This window comes from Phodopus roborovskii, unplaced genomic scaffold (genome assembly GCF_943737965.1).
Source record: "Phodopus roborovskii unplaced genomic scaffold, PHOROB, whole genome shotgun sequence".
Classification (NCBI taxonomy): Eukaryota; Metazoa; Chordata; class Mammalia; order Rodentia; family Cricetidae; genus Phodopus; species Phodopus roborovskii.
In genome coordinates this window covers 28,482,244-28,500,050 of record NW_026126460.1, presented here as the reverse complement: position 1 = coordinate 28,500,050, position 17,807 = coordinate 28,482,244, and the positions used below count along the sequence as shown (strand labels likewise).

The following is a 17,807-nucleotide window of genomic DNA, read 5'->3' as shown; positions in this document are numbered from 1 at the left end:
CTTTTTTCTTATCATGTCGAAACTAATCTTTCAAAATCCCTGAGGTGTGTGTGGTGATTTATAAATTGAACTTAAAAAATTAAAAGATCATGGAGTCTGTTTAACTCAAATAAGTCTTTATGCCCTGGTTATATTGTTCATCACTCATACGCCCTTCCTAACAATTGTGAGGTGAACTACAATGGATATTGAAGTGAAACAAATATATTAGCAGTAGGCTCTTGTAGTTGCTAGCGTCCTTGATTTTTTTTTTAAACATGGGATTTGTCCCCCCATCCCATGAGCAATACTTTCTGATTTGTTTTTAAGAAGACTCTCAAGAGTCCAGCCTGGAAATAAATTTGAGCAACAAAATTCAGCTTGGCAAGTGGGTTTATATATATTCAAATTTTGTTGTTGTTGTTCTTATTAAGGAAAATCTACATTTCCCCCAAAGCACACAGGATCTATTTCGGCATCAGCCAGCAAATGAGACGGTAATTGGTGTGTAAGCCGTTCATTCTCCAAGTTTTCTCACGGGGCATAATTTGTCTCTTATTTGTCAGGGATGGGTTCTGCAAGACAACACTCCCATTCATGATGGGCACAGCAAATGCACTAAAACATTATCATAGCTGGGATTAATGGTCCACTATGGATTTATGTCAAGAATGTTAATGATTTGTTTATGAATAAGTGGGCCTGTCGCATGGTGAAACAGCAGCCTGCAGAACTGCTGAATGGGCAGTTTGCTTGCACAGGATTCTCGCAGGAAATAAAGCCTCTTGCCAGACCCTTTGCCTCTCTAAAGCAGCTACTGTGTGAGATCTGAAAGGTGGCATTTTTACCTCACCAAGTCCTGTGCTTGTTGCAGTGGCTCTCTCTCAAAACTCGAAATTTCATTCATTTAGAATGGAGAAACTAGTCTTTGGAAGGATGAATATGATTCTGTTATTTCTTTTTAAATTTAAGGTTGTGAGAAAATAATACATCAATTTAATCTCTCATTAAGTAAAGTCCTTGGCCCCCCCCCCACCTCACCAGGATTTTCTGAAGTATGAATTGGAAGTAGGTTTTAATTGCTAGGTGCAAGTTAGTTACTGCCAAATGGAGTCTAGCAAATGAGGAATATATTGATCAAGATTATTTAATGATTAATACACAATATACACACTAACTTTAAAAATTCTGTGTGATTCTGTGCGTGTGTATGCATGTGTTACTTGCATGAGTGTTTAGGATAGTTTAATGATGCATATTTTAGCTATTTTTTAAACTTTTAAACATTTGCCTCTTAAGGAATGCTGCATGAAAAAAAGGTTTTCACAGAGATAACTAACCTGGTCTCACTGACCAACACTGGACCAACAGCTAAGGGGCTGGCATGGACAGACCTATGCCCTCTACATATGTGTGACAGTTGTACCGCTTGGGATACATGTGGGGACTCCTAGCATTGGCAGGTTTTGGGGAATCTATTTTTCATACTGTGTTACCTTACCAAGCCTTAATATGAAAGGAGAGGCTTAGTCCAACCTTAACTTGATAGGCCATGCTTTAGCAGGGAGAGCTATCTAAAGGACAAGGGGTAATTGGCATGCTTATCAAATTTATTAAATTCTATTTTCATATGGTTGTGGCTTTCAATACTATTCATTGCATTAGGGTCTGTTATTCTAACAGGTCTGGACACTGCATTATTGCAATAATATTCCGGTATTCATTATCATGTTATTTATTATTAGTTTGGGTTTGGGATAGAACAAATTACATCTGAAGGGGCTTTGAGGATTTAGGCTACACAAGGCATTATTGTCCAAGCTTCGAGGAAGGCAAGCGGCACAAACCCCAGGTCGGATGCTGTATTTTGATCACGGCAAGGATTCAGTAGGGACAGAGTTGCTACATTTCTCACTGTGTGTTTCCAGCTCTTGAATGTTGACACAGAAGACATTCTGAGGTAATGATATACCACTAGAAATGAAGAGTCATAACAGCCTAGTGTACTAGCTGTAGAGCAGATAGACATATGCATTTATACTATTTGCTTCCTTCCTGTTTTTGTAAAAGAATGCCTTTCTCCATCTCCCAGAAGATGGGAAGGGAGACCCTTTCTTCTACCATTGTCACCAGCACCCCAGAGATGTCTCAAAGGGAAGGGCTCTGTGCATGGATTCTGTGAAGGGATAACCCAAACTCCTGGATTTCTAAACTCAGGCTGCACATTTTTTTTCTGGATATAGGATCTGTAGTCTTAGATTTCCTATGTGACCTGAGGTTTAAAATGACTTTATAAGTCACTGTCTTTGTACAAGGAGTGAAGAACATTGATTGAAATCTCTTTGAAGTTGGGAGGGAAATGGATCAAATTCATGGGCAGAGTGATGATAACATATCACAAACTGATGATGCTTACAATAAACTATGTTTTTACATTTACATTGACATTCTTATTCAAGCACTGATTTTGTCACTACTACCTAAGAGTGATGGTAAGAACTGATGGCCAAAGCTTGTGTGGGAAGGTCAGATTTATGTTCTGCATTATTATTATTATTATTATTAGTAGTAGTAGTAGTATTAAAAAGATTTATACTTATTTTTAGTTTTGTGTGTATGTATATAAGATTTATATTTATTTTAATGATGTATGTATGTGTATGTGTCTGTGTGTGGGTATCATGTACGTGCATGCATCAGATGGGCCTGGAGCTGGAGTTATAAGTGGTTGCAAGCTGTTGGACATGGGTACTGGGACATGGGAACCAAACTCAGATTCTCTGCAAGAGCAGTACTGCTAATTTCTCCAACCCAATATTATATTATTATTTATGTCTCACCTGAGACAGGATTTGTGGCATCTGCAGATACTTCCTGAATGGGTGAATGGCCCTCGGAAATACTCTTTCAGTTAGCTGCCTCAGCCCGATACTCCTGGAAATGTTAAGCTCATGCCCAATCCCTTGTCTGTTATTCATTTTCACAGGAATGGCATTCATAACTCAGGGCAGACATGGTCATGGCCTAGATTAAATAATGATGTTATCAAAGAAACTGGCTTGAATTCTAAGAAAAATTCTTCATGGTTCAAAGAGAGAACTGAATAAAAGGCAAATGGATACCCACCCTGAATTCTGAGTGTCTCCATTCTCTAATATTTTTGGAATGTGGCCTTCTAGCTCAGAACAGGTGATGAAAACTTCATATTCTTCCTTTTTAATGCTTCTAGACAGCTAAGCTAAGGAGCTGGATTTTCTTTAGGGTTTAAGCAATCTTGTCCCCTTTTGAAATCCTAAGTGGTTATTTCCCAGATTCCCTGAGACCAAAGAAATATTTTAAGTACTAGCTTCAATTTTATTTTTCTTTATATAATACTAGGTAGCAGAGAGAAACACCAGCCCTCCCCAGCCCACCACTCCATACTAACATTGTATAAACTGTAGTAATGTGACTGGAGCTAAGTTAATAAACATGTTGATATTGATCATCAAAAATTAAAATGCCATAGAAACCAAAGTGAATGTGATTTTTCTTTAGGGAAATGCAAATCAAAACCAGAGTGAGATGCCCACTCACACTCATTAAGATGCTCTCTCTCAAGTGAAGGAGGATAATATGAACAAAGGAGTCAAGACCATGATGGGGAAACCCACGGAATCAGCTGACCGGAGCTAGTGAGAGATCAGTGACTCTGGTCTAACAAATGGGGAATCTGCATAAGAACAAACTACACTCCTTATGGGTGACAATGATGTGGCTGGGGCAATATGTGAGGCCATTGAGAGCGGAGTCCAAGATCTAACTCTAATGCACAAACTGACTCAGTGGAGCCCATTCTACATGGAGAGAGACCTTGCTCAGCCTAGACACAGGGCTGTGGGGGGGGGGGGGGGGGGGAAAACCCCCCCCCCCCCCCCCCCCCCCCCCCCCCCCCCCCCCCCCCCCCCCCCCCCCCTCTCTGGCTGTAGTGGGCCTGAAACTCTGTAAATGATATTGCAGGGTCAATAGGATCAGTGAGGGTGCTTTGGTGAACAGTCAATACTGTTTGTCAATTTCATTAACACATGATTGTTCCAGTCTCTCCAAAGGAGGCTGTCAGGTTAAGTGTGGAGACCAGGAGTAAAGTTCAAAGCCAGGTCTGCTGCTTCTCCTCTTTGAACATGGTAGGTAGTTTTCCAGGTTAATAATACCTTCTGGTCCCAAGCTCAAATTTTTAAAAAGTAGAAATAGGTGTAGGTAGTAGTTGTTGTTTGTTTTAGTGCACATTAATAATTTCATAGTAATGGACCTCATGGTATGGAATGGTATGAAAAAGAAATGAAACCTCAGTGTTAACACTTCAGTGTCTGCTCTGTCCCTAGACCTTCAGATATAGACAGCCACATGTCTTCACTGTTAGGCTTTGTGACTGCCTTTGTAGCTTACTGTATACCATTCAACAGAATCCCACAATTAACATGTTGATTTATCTGTTTGCATTTTTAATGGCAGGGAATACATTTAAAAGATTGTTAAATGGTTCAGGAAAAACCACTTGATCTTAGTGGTGGAGGCAATTAAGTCAAAGAAAAAAGGGCAACTTGGTTGATGGTTCTAAATGCAGGTAGTTGAGGGACTGGATGTCCAGGCAGCACCATAGGAACTCAGCAGTGGGACTCAGTGTAATAGGAACTCAGCAATCCCCCAGCAGATGTAGCTGTTCCCATGTTTACTATGGGGTACATAATGTGTAGGAACTTAGTCCAGCCTTGTAACAGCTGACAACAGATACAAGCCCTAGGCAGGGGTGAGGCTCTTTATCAAATCTATATTGCATGGGCTCCATAGTCAGGCTGCTTCAGCCCTCAGTAATTATGTCCATGATATTTTGGTAAAATTGAGGAAAAGGATATGCTTTTCTAAAGAACCCCCTGAGAAGACACGTGTGATAACTTATTCACAGTAGATGAGGGGGGTGGCATTCTGATGTTCTTCCATGGGGAAGAATTTTAATAACCACATATATGTCTGCCAAGGCCTTTCTTTCCATCAGGACTTGGATGTGTTGGGTGAATGAAAGAGCTGAGTTTTGACCAAACCAAATAGCTGCCCACAGGAGCAGTATTCCTTCTCCAAGTTGTAGGGCTACAGCTTGCTTCAGAACAATGTGAGCTTCTAGTCCACCTTCTAAAGATGTTCTTGTGAAGTATAAGTACTGAAACATTAGAAGTACTAAAGTATGCATCTATATAAAAAATATGTGTAGGAACATTTTACTGTTTGATTAAATATTTGGCTATTGGAATTAAAGTTTTTGGTGTATGATATGTGTTTCATTATGCAGACTGGCTCTGACTTCATCATTCTGAAAAACTGTTGGAATGCTGTTGAAATTGGCCTTGATAGAAAAATACCCATGTGTTCTTATAGCTGTTTAATTAGGTATTTCCCATTTATGTCAAAGACACATTTTCTATGGGATGTAAGGGTACACTTAAACTCAAGCATGGAGATAATGTGTAGATTTCACAAATTCAAAAATTTGATGCTTAAGGAAGTGCACCCATGTGGTGGGGAGGTGGCTTCGCAGAAGAAGTACTTGCCACTCAGTGTTGAGGATCAGAATTCATATCGCCAGAAGCCATGTAAATGCTTATAGTCCCAGGGGAAAGGAGGTGAAAGACAGGTGTTCCCCCACAACAAGCTGATTAGCTTGCCTAGCCAAAACAGATAGCAAACATCCCAACTATTAAAACAACCTACCATAGTATAATAGCATATTATCAGGCAATGCAGTGCTGTACAAGAGATAAAATGAGGCAATGCCATTCTGGGGAGAGGGTTGTTTTAATTTGGAGAAGGTTCACTATCTGAGGAGGTGCTCATTGAAACATGACTATTCATAAGGAGCTGGCCCATGCGCCTGCTGGGACATACATTGCAGGCAGAAGGAGCAACGTCTCTAGGGTCTTATGTTGAAAATAAGCTTGGTCATGGTATTTAGACCATGGGGACAGAACAAAACTCAGGAGTAAAACAGGGTCGAGGAAGTGGTCAAGAGCAAGAGTTAGACCTTGCCAAGGCATAGTTGGGAATTTGGAAGCTATGCTCTGTAAATGGAGTTCTTAATTGGTCCAAGTAATGAATATCTAGAGTCAGATATAGAGGAAAATACTGAGAGCTCAGAGAGAAGAAGGAAGCCACTGCTACACCTTAGCATTTCTGCAGACAAGAGAGTAAGTACCTTTTTCTCCTAGCTTATATCCTGTTTCTGTCCAACTACCTCATTTCCTGTCTGTCTGTATAGACCTCCAGACATCTGTGGTTAGCTAGTGGAAAGCTCCATTCTCTGACCGTCAGACAGGCTTTTTTGTACAAGCAAGATATCATCACAGTGCTCATCTCCATGCCACCAGTACATCACCATGATAGGGAGTTTAGAATTTTACCCTAAGTGACAGGATAATCATGGTGGTTCTCAGTTAAAGAAATGACATAGAGTTAATTCTCATAGAAGGAGAATATTTAAAAACTGCTTGGAGGATAGGCTGTAATGAACAAGAAAGGGGACAAGGGGCCAGTTGTGAGATTGCTATACTAATGCTACTTAGGAGATAATGCTCAAAGCATGAAGTCAATGAATGTGATTGGTTGGGGCTATCCTTTGAACCAACAGGAAATATTAGTAGATAGGGTATCGATTATCAAAGAAACGGTCTCAAGATTTTAACTTAAACAAATCAGTGACTGTTGGTACCATTCATAGAGAAAGTGAGCACTCCTGGGAAGACATGATGGTAGCTGGCATTTATTTTCTTTTAAAGAAAGAATGGTGTATTCGTTGGCCATTGTTTTTGAGATCCTGATTCTGGCACTTAGAGAAGAAGGCATATATATTAGGGCAGAGGTCTTACCCAGGCAGATGTATTTGAAATATAGCAAGGAGTCAAACATGACAATTCAGGGCATAGAACAGACATGAAAACAGGTCCTTTTATGGGTCTTCCTGCACTTGACCATGTAATGCTGTGCTAGTATACCAACTGTTGCTGAGAACAGATGCTCAATCAAATGATTGCATTCTCTGAGTGTTTTGTAAATCACCCAGCATAACATGTGGATGCAGTGTTATGAAATCTTCATGAAAAGATCTTTGTGTGTTTCATTTTGTTTGTAGTGCAGTGGGAAATATGGTAACCTCTGGGAACACTCGATTTACAGGAAATAGTTGTTTGAAAACATATGACAGCTCTCTCGATGTGACAATATTTTATAACCTCATTATTTCAAACCTGAAAGTGCTTTGTATTATGAAATGGCTAGATTTCCAGGAAGAGATACTGGAAAATATTCCAGGAAGAAAACTTTCATTTCTGTTGTTTCTTGCTACCACCAGTTTATAAGCCTGGGTTTGAGCCAGAACACTTGATGTTAAATTGGTTTAGACTTTTGGAGCATCAACTTTAGGGGAAAAAAAGTGAAATGCCTTTGAAATGGTTATAACATAGTCATAAAAGGAATAACATGACGATCCGATAAATATCAACACTGTGATCTGAGGAACTAAAAAATAAAGTCCTACCTCCTAGGCAAGGCATTGGTGTTCTTGTACACCCACATTTTGATCCTAAAATAAAAAGCAGGTGGGCTGTGCTAGCCGTCCTCTTCTGTGGTTTAGGAAGATACCTTTGCTTCACTACAGTACCCATCTGAATTCTTTGACCACCCAGTACAGCATGGTTAGTGCCAAACATGCTATCTTCCCATCATTTTAACTGGGTTACATTTAAAATGTAAGATGAGACTTTTATTTCATCTACATATTAAAAAGGAAGTTCACAACTTAGTCCACAACCATAAGCAAAAGAATAATCGCCAAGTAGTACAGTATAGCGCACTGACACATTTATATAAAGAATCATCTCCCATTAAGATTCCTATTGAGAGTTTTTATTTTTATTTTTTTAAGAGTTGGAGTCTTGTGACAATAATGCCTAATCATTTTTCACTGGAAAGAGGAGGTGATTTTCAGTGTACGCTTCAAAACAAAAACAAAATAAAATCTAAGGAGTCTTTTCTATTGCTTAGTAATTTCACTGACTTTTTGCAAATACCCTTTGTGCCACCAAGAGGTATCAGCTTTGATTTCTATCAATTTAAGTGGCATTGATATTTATATCATTCAATTCTTCTTATGCTTCTTCTTCCTGAATCCCTTGTCTGGTTCTTAAAATGGCAAGTGTATATTCTCGAATATTATTTCTGCTTTTTGATTTGTATTCTGGTACATTTCCTGGTTTCTTCTCTTTTGATTTCATTTTATTCAGCACACATAGTCTCATAGGTTTTACATGTCAAAGAAAAAAAAAGAAGATGTCTGGCGTCAGGTAACTGTCTGTGTCAGCGTGTCCTAAAAGGCCCCTGCACAGGTTGTGTAAGCAGCACATGACATTATTTGCAGCCCAGATGGTGAAACTTTAGTGAGTCATTTCAACTCATTCCTGTATATCTTATGACTGACATATGACTGTTTTGATAATAATATTTTGAGCATTCTAAAGTTTTATTGCTTCCTTGTACTACATGATTTAATGAAGTTTGTTCTCTTCTGTGATTCAGAAATTATAATTTTTCTCTGAAAGTAAGGGTTATGTACTTAGTAGGAGGGAAGTACAAATAAATGAATAAACAAATGAATGAACAAATGAGTGAATGAACAAAATTAATAAAACTAAAATTTAGCAAAATTATGGTAATTTTTTTTCCTCTAAGAGCAATCCTAGAGACAGCCAGAGTCAACGTTTTAGTGTATTTTAAAAATGGAAGGCAGCAAAACGAAGCCATCAACATCTGTATTTGGGTAGTACATGATTATTTCTACCAAGATTTTATAATTATGACATTTTACGTAAGTATTATGATTTATCATTTCCTGTAAAACCTTTTGATGATGCAACAGTGTGTCCTAACCATCACGGGATAGGTAGCCCCTTGTATGAGGCATGTTTTCCACATTTGCAGCAATTCTCATCATTCCTACTGTGTCAACTTAGTCTAAGCTATTTGTACTGACCGCTGAATTTGACCCTGTAGTTAGAATCACTGACCATGCCATCCCAGTCCTTTATCTGTGAAAATAATTTTTATGGGCTCCATACCACCTGATACTAATAATTTTTCACTTGAAGATTTCATTAAATGTTATGAATATTGTGCATTGTATAACATTCTAGTTTTTAAAAAATCTATAATTTTCTTATCAAAACTTACACATGGTGATTTATTTCAAACATAGGTAGAAGACTGTTTTCTTTCTATATTTTCCAGGCTTTAAAATCATTTCAGGGTATTTAAAATCATATTCAGTCAAATTATTGTTTTGGATCATATCAGTTTGCTTTCAAGATGTGGTTTTATCTTTTTAGATTCACTTTGATAGTTAACTGCTCTGTAGGTCAGTTCCCTTATAATTTTATAATGCTTGGATTATAATATTTCTACTTCTATTAATCAATACTTTTAGTACATTGATATGAAAAGAAATGTGGGTGATAACTATTACAAACAATATAGATTATCTATATTTAATTTTTTTTTATTTTTCTTTTTTGTTTTGTTTTTTGAGACAGGGTTTCTTTGTATTGCTTTGGAGCCTCTCCTGGAACTAGTTCTGTAGACCAGGCTAGCCTCAAGCTCACAGAGAGCCATCTGCCTATGCCTCCCGAGTGCTGGGACTAAAGTTGTTTATTTTTTGGGATGCAATTTTATACGACTCTTAAAAGCAGCATGATACTTATTGTAAACTAGATGCATTTACATTCATTACCATTTAAGAGGAATTGTGACAAAAATATAAAGATTTCCACAAAAAATGAATAAGTTTTTAAGCACATCGGTAATAAATAATACATGTAAATAGATCTATCAATATCATATCAAATCAATATCATACTGGATCAGTAAAATCATTAAGTTGGATTAGTAAAAGACTGGGTAATGTCAGGCTATAGGATAGGTGCCAACTTAGTGATATATGGAACTGACCTACTCTGAGCCTAATGTTATTTTAAAAGACAAAAAATTATCTCCAATATATATTATTAAGCTAAAAGAAACCAAATAGGAAAGATTGTATTTAGTACTTTATCACTTAGGGAAAACTATTAAATTATGAATGGGAAACACTGAATATATATGTGTAGAAACTGTGGAACCATGTAAGTGTTCACATAGGCAAGATATACAATTTCTGAAAAATGAAGAAGGAAATCTGGAAGGACATCTTTGGTGTTATAAGTAATCATTGACTTTAGATAATATTTTACAGTAAAGTTGTTGACATTTGTTATTGTGAACTAATTTTGTGCGTGTACTATATATACATAATGAACACAAATACATTTATCATATACACAAAAAATAAATTTTGGGTCTTCTCAAATCCTGTATACCATGTCCTTTTTCTTGCTGCTCAGTTGTTCTGTCTTGTACACATGCTCACATACATTAATAGCAAATAAATAGAACAATATATATTATAAGCTATGCATTTGATAAACATCATAAAATTAAAAGCAAGCTCACCGTTATTTTAATGTCATTAGTGATCTTTAATTTTAGTAGATATGGAGTCTAGGATAAAATGTAAACCTTGCAATTCTAAACTTGTATGGGAAATACTCCAGCATGTACTTGTTGAACATTCTGCTGCATTTTTAAATAGCTTCTTAGAAAACACATCATATACACTATCAACATTATAACACAATGTTCTAAAAGTCCCTTTGCTTCTTCCTGTGGGGGGAAGTGGGACACGTTTTAAAAAATTATTTATTTATTTTTCTGATAGGGTATCAGATCTCTTTATAGATGATTGCTAGCCACCACTGGGAATTGAACCTGGAACCTTTGGAAGAACAGCCAATGCTCTAAACCTCTGAGCCATTTCTCCAGCCCCTTTCTCCCCAGTTGTAAAGAGAAATAGCTAAACTCGTAAGCCTTTCACTTTATGACTACATCGTAGCCATAGATCTTACATCTTACGTCTCTTTAATCCAATTAGAGTGGAGGTTTTGTGACATTTCATTTTCTTTCCTGTTTTTAGACTTTTGAACATGAGATTAACCATCTTACAATTAGTTTTCAAAAACTCAGAAGGATCTCTAACCCCTTGGAAAAGCTGTGGGTCAGCTCTCAGCTTAGAACAACAAATTAAATTTAATTCCCTCCTAGCGTTTTCATTAGACTTTCTGAGCTGTAACTTGGTACCAAGGGACTAAAGATTATTTTTGTTATACATGGGGGCAGCCAGTCCTCTTTGACAGCATCTTTCCATTCTGCAACTTGAATGTCCCTTCTCAATATTTCTTGTCGTCTTGGGGAGTCATGTTGAAAATAGTATATGGCTTCCCTGTTCATTTTGTGAAAAGTGTATTTAATTTGGCTGGGAGCAAATTGTACTTGACATCAATTTTACTTGTTTTTCTTTCAGAAAGATCTCCTCTAAAAGGTCATTTTCCAATAAGACTACATATAATTTTATTAAGTGCATATTATTTATTATGTGCCAGTTTAATTCTTTGTGCACACTCATAGAGTACACAAGAAGAACAAACAACAGACACAGCCCTCTTTCCAACATCCCTCTGGGATTTGACTCATAGGGTAGTGAGTGATACTATCATGCTTGTTTACACGTGGTCTTTGTGGTTAGCTAACAATGGCTAGGGATATGTTGCTATGTTTCTCTTGGGAGACCAAAGCTAATTCCACTTCCCTCCTTGAACTTTTGTTGACTTTTGAGACTTGACCAGAGAATGTGACAGGAATTACTTGCTATGACTTCAGGAATAGAGGAGGAAAAAGCATGGCAGAAGCCCTCTGTGTCCCTACCTTGTAGAATATGTTCCCTGGAGCTCCGAGTAACTAGTGAAGTTTGATCAACCTGACATTTCAGAGAAATCAAGGACACACAATCTGGCCAGGGTCTTATTTGAACAAGGTCTTCTTGGAGTTTGAGGCTCAAAACTCTAAGCATGCAATATTTGTCTGCTCCAAATGGTTTTGGTCAGAGATTGATGATATAGCCCTGTTGGTAGAATGCTTGCTTGGCATATATAGGACTCTGAGTTTGATTCCTAGCATGTCATAAAACTAAATGTGGTGGCATACACTTGTTCTAGTCTTCATGAGGTGGAGGCAGGAAGATAAGAAATGCAAGGCATTCTCAGTTACTGGGAGTGTTTTAATCTGTTTTGTACTAATACATCTCTTTCTGAAACAAACACTACAATGATTTGGTTTTGCAAAGTTGTATAGCTAGTAGGAGGTGGAACTGGATGTTGAATTCATGTTCTAACTATCTGATACTTAGTGTGCCTTTCAAACTCACACGACCCTCTCCTTAGTTGACAGGATTTATTTTACTTCAATTTGATTCAAAAATTCTTTCAGAAATCTTAATCCAGTTTAAAAGTGTTGGGTGCTTTGAACCTATTAATTTTAGTTGAAGTATTAAGGGTGAACATAAGCTCATGAATGAACTTGTTGAGTGGATTGAAAAATAGCATTAAGCCTGTTAGGTCTTAGTTGCAGGGTGTGTGTGAGCTGTTGAGCTCAATTTATTCATTTAAGGCCCAATGAGCTTCTTAGGGACACATCATTTCATGTTCTTTCTCGAGAAACCTCTGTCTGTAGAGCTGGGTTCTGTACTGTAGCAGCCCCGAGAGGGAAACTAGGATGTATAAGAATGGCAACCCACTTCCTCTAGGGAACCCACTGACAAGCTTAGAACCTCTGGGTCATGTGGCCGAGGTGTGGACTCCCTAGTTGCATATTAAGGGCTTCCTCTTGCCACATTGTTTTCTATTCTATTGGAAAGCAACTACCCTCTTCCTCACAGGAAATATTTGATAATCCAGACACCTTGGAGATTCAGGTGTCCTTGAATGTGTCCAGTTCAGGGAAGCTGCCATGTGTCAGCTTTGCCAGAAAAACCCAAGGAACAACTTCTGATTCTCCAATTTCCCCATTATAGCCCTACCTTGGGGTCTTTTTAGACTTTTCTCTTATATAATGACATTTTAATATATTATGCTGTATCCTGGGCTACATACCATAGTTGTATACCAAGACTTTATGTGCAAAAGTAAGACTTTTAAATCACCAAGTTCAGTTTTGATCCCATTGGGGGAATGATGTGGCCCCTGTTCGTTGGATCATTTCATAAAGTGAAAATTTCACAAATAACCAAGTTATATCACATCCCTAAGTGAGACTGAAAAAAAAAAAATAGCTGCCACAGCAATCACAAAGCACCCAAATCCAAAAGCAGTAATGGGCTTAGGAAATCAATGGCTTTCAAGCAAGGAGTCTGTGGGCTGGGCTAACAATAGTCAGCTCTGAGTTGTAGACATTCGAATACAACAGATTCACACTGCTTCCCTTGACTTTCACCAAGAAAAACCCCTTCCCCTAGAATTCTCTGCTCATTAAAACACTAGGATATAAGAAGTTTGGTGAGCACATGCCATGTCACCTATGGTGAGTCAATGACAGACTCTATCTTAGTGCCTTAATTCATTTTCATAGCATTTGGTGAGACCTGTTATAGTCTTGGTGACATATCTAGTGCTGGCATGCTCCTTGGATAGACAGACATGTTCTTCCCCTCTTGCAGGCTATGAGGCAGCCCAGTGCTAGTCCAATTTTGTCATTTGCATAGTGCAAGCACCAGTGTCTAGATACGGAATACCTCCCCCATATTTTATAGACTATGCTAACTAAAGTATTTGCTCGCTCTTTTGTTATTAAGTTTTCACACCTCATTAGGTAGTTCATTTATTTGAAAGGAAATATTTATGCCCTTGACTTCCACAAGAAACTAATGTCATTTGCCATAAATGAAAGAAAGCAATATAAATAAAAAATGGTGGGGTAAAGTTCTTAAATTATTATTTCTGAGGTCCCTGAACATGGAGTCGGTATACCAAAAGGAGGATCAGCTTGTAAGATGTTGGAAGGATACTGGCATAATATTGACCACATTCTGTCTGATCCTATCATGGAAAGGAATTCAAGTAAAATTTTCACTATTAGCAAAGACAAATACACACAAAGCTACATCTACTCACTACCTAGAGTCAGCATCTGTGGCCCAGGGTCTTAGAATCACTGGTCTGACCGAGCCTGGTTCATTGAATATTCTTTTTTTTTTTTTTTATCAGGCCTCAACATCAGTAGATAATCACCCACCATTTGAGGCTCTGCATTTCTCTTCTGTATCTATCCTGAGCATTAAGCCTGACACAGACTATTTTCATAAATGAATAAAGTGTTTTCATTTTTCACACTTGAACCTATGGGGCCCTTAGGTGGTGCTTGTGAAGACTATTGTGGTGTAATCCAGGGAATACACATTGGGCAGTCAGAGCATTCTACTCAGCCTCCACATGCTTTTGGCTGAGGGACATTCTTATGTAGGAGCAACCTACAAAGCCCAGCTTATTGCTCTGTGTTGTGGGAAATACAATGTGTGTGAAGAGACATGCAGGGACTTGTGCAGTTCTCTTCATGTCTTAGAGGTGATCTTGAAGCAGGCAAACATAGGGAATAGTTTAGCAACCTGGGACTCTACTTGGTTTGGGCCATGCACCAACCCCTTTTCTAATAGTGTCCTTGGCAGTTTGAAACCCCTTTCTACCCCTAGTATGTGCACATACCCCTTTCTGCACAGTGCAATTAGCAACTTGCTAGTAACTTAGGATCCCACATTGGCATTTGGCTATATGCCTATCTCACTCTATATAGTGAATAAGTTTCTCTTAATGTTAACAACCCTCAAACTTAAATTGTGTTTGACCATATTCATATGTCTGAGCATGAAGACAGACAAATGTGACCTGAATAAGTCTTGGGTGTCTGTGTAATACAGTAAAATTGTGTCCTTCAGTGAACTTTTAGGGGAAATCTCCTATATGCCATCTTATTCCTATATATAAATAGGAATGTTTATGATTGAAATCAGAAGCATTATGGTAAGGGATATAGACAGCAGATAAGGGTTATATAATTTAATCTGTCAATCAAAAGAGTGCCACCCAAGCTACATCCCTAGTAACCAGCGCCTCCTTCCTTTAAATCCCATTGAAAAAAGCTCAGACAGTACCTCAGGTCCCTTGAGTACCTTCACTCATGTGGCCTGATGTCAATCTTGACAGTGTATTCCTTTCTAAACTGAACTATGGCTTTGCTTTGAGAAAAGAATTCTTGCTAATTTGCAATCTGAATATGTCTGTATTTCATTCCTGAATAAGACAACAAGAACCTGCAAACACCTAACTCAGACCCTGAGAACTGGTAAGGAGTTCCATGTTTTCCAGGTATAGCTTAGGCACATTCTCTTCTCCCAGGGCACCCAAGAAATATTAATTGTCATTGGGAAAATTTTAATAGAAAAGAAGAGATGTCACATCAATATTTTAATTAATTGAGTAACCAACTAATTTTACAACTCTGACTGCATTTCCCCTCCCTCCTTCCCTCCCATTACCTCCCTCCCTCCAACCATGCCCCATCCACTTCTTTGTTTCCACTCAGAGAGGGGAAGATCTCCTGTGGGTATCAATAAAGCATGGCATATAAAGTTCTGGTATGACTAAGTACCTCCCCCTTATATTAAGGCTGGACAATGCAATCTAGTATGAGGAATAGGTTCCCAAGAGCCAGTCAAAGCATTAGGGACAGTCCTGTTCCCATTGTTAGGAGTTCCACAAGTAAATCAAGCTAAACAACAGTCAAATATGTGCAGAGGGTCTAGTTGGCCCCATACAGGCTCTGTGAGTTCTTATATACTAGGTTAATTGTTTCTGTGGGTTTTCTTGTGATGTTCATGACCCCTCAAGCTTCTACAATCATTCCCTGTATTCAGCAGGATTCTCCAAGATTGACTTAATCTTTGGCTGTGGGTCTCTGCCTCTTTTGCCATCAGTTACTGGATGAAGGCTTTCTGATGACAATCTGGGTAGTCACCAAACTGATCACAAGAAATCACTAGTTCAGTCTACATATCCATTATTGTTAGGAGTCTTAAACAAGGTCACCCTTGTAGATTCATGGAGTTTTTCTTGTATCAGGTTTCTACCTGACCCTGAAATGCCTCCCATTTCCAGTAATCTCTTTCAGTACACTCTCCCTCCGTCTCCTAACTGAATCCCTCAGGTTCCCATTCCCATCCACCCCAGTCCACTCATGAGATCTTCTCTATTTCCCCTTCCCAGGGATGTCCATGAGTTCCCCCTTAGACCATCCTTGTTACATAGCCTCTCTGGGCCTGTGGATTTTAGCATGGTTTTCCTTTAGAGTTAATGTACATTTATGAGTGAGTACATACCACGTTTGCTTTTCTGTGTCTGCATTATCTCAATCAGGGTGATTTTTTTCTAGTTCCATCCATTTGCCTTCAAATTTCCTGATGTCGTTGTTTTTTAACAGCTGGACAATACTCCATTGTGTAAACATACCACATCTTCTTTAATCAATTCTTCAGTTGAGGGGCATTTAGATTGTTTCCAGGTTCTAACTATTACAAATAATGCTGCTATGAACACAGCTGAGCAAGTGTCCTTGTGGTCAAATTAAGCATCCTTTGGATATATGTTTTTCTTCCAGCCTTCTGCCCAGTCCTTCCCTCGCCTTCCTTTTTCCCCCTATTTCTCTGCTTCTCCCTGTCTTACTCCTCTCTTTTCTTTCCCTATCCCTTTCCTTTGTGTGTAAAGGATAAGAGACCAGCTGCAGGCCCTACCCAGAGTTCTGAAAGGTGAAATGCTTTTCATGGCCCATGACACTTTGTTTCCCAGGGGAAAGATCAATGAATTACAAAGTCTCCAATCATACACATGTTTTCATTATGGGTCCTGGTACTGGTGGAACATAGCTGACCATGAGAACAGTTGAAGCCAGTCCTACAAAGCTAAAGTAGTGGTGGTTCTTAAGATGAAGATTCTAGAGCAAATGAATGACCGAGGTGGTTGGGGTGACTTATATTCACTACTGTGTACTTTATGTCATATGTCAGGATGGGTGAAACAACTGGGTATAAAAGCCAGGATCATGGCTGGGGAGATGTATCAGCTGGTAAAGTGCTTGCCATTCAAGCTCATATGTGATACTTCAGAAGCTACATACAAAGCCAGTGTCACAGCACATGCTTAGTGCTGGAGAGACCCTGGCGGGACTCTAACCAGCCAGTTTATCTTCTTGGGGGGCTTTAATTCAGTGAAGAGACCCCATCTCAAGAACCAAGGTGAATGGTGTATACACACACACACACACACACACACACACACACACACACACCAAAAGGAATGTGAAGGGGAAACATATTGTCAGTGATGGGGTGAGACACCTGTGTATAATTCAGCAAATATCTGTAAAGCCATTTCTGTGTATTAATGAGGACAAGCCTAATTAGATTGTTTTTAATTTCTTAAAATTACATTTCTTAGTGTGCTTATGTGTACATGCACACATGGGTGTGAACTCCCCATAGTGAATGTGTGTCAGAGGCCAACTTGAGCAAGCCTGTTCTCTCATTCCACCATGGAGGTTTGGGGAATTGAACTCAGATCATCAGGCTTGGTGGTAACTCTCTTGACTCACTGAGATGGACCCAGAGTGGATTTTTTAAGAGAGACCAGTTAGAAGGGAACTAGAAAAGTTGAAGAAAACATAAAAGTTTGGGTTTTGCTACTGAGGGGATAAGAGAAAATACCAGTTGCAGAGGAGGAATGGAAGAGGTAAACATAAGAGATGTTTGCAGCTGTGGGAAACAAGAGGATGCTCTATCTTTA

The 17,807-nt window shown here is 38.6% G+C and overlaps 1 protein-coding gene across 1 annotated transcript in view; it reads left to right on the top strand.

Annotated features, from left to right (window-relative positions):
• Positions 1–17,807, top strand: part of Pid1 (phosphotyrosine interaction domain containing 1) — a 216,298-nt gene that overhangs the window by 60,641 nt on the left and 137,850 nt on the right. The gene's annotated exons all lie outside the window — the stretch shown is intronic.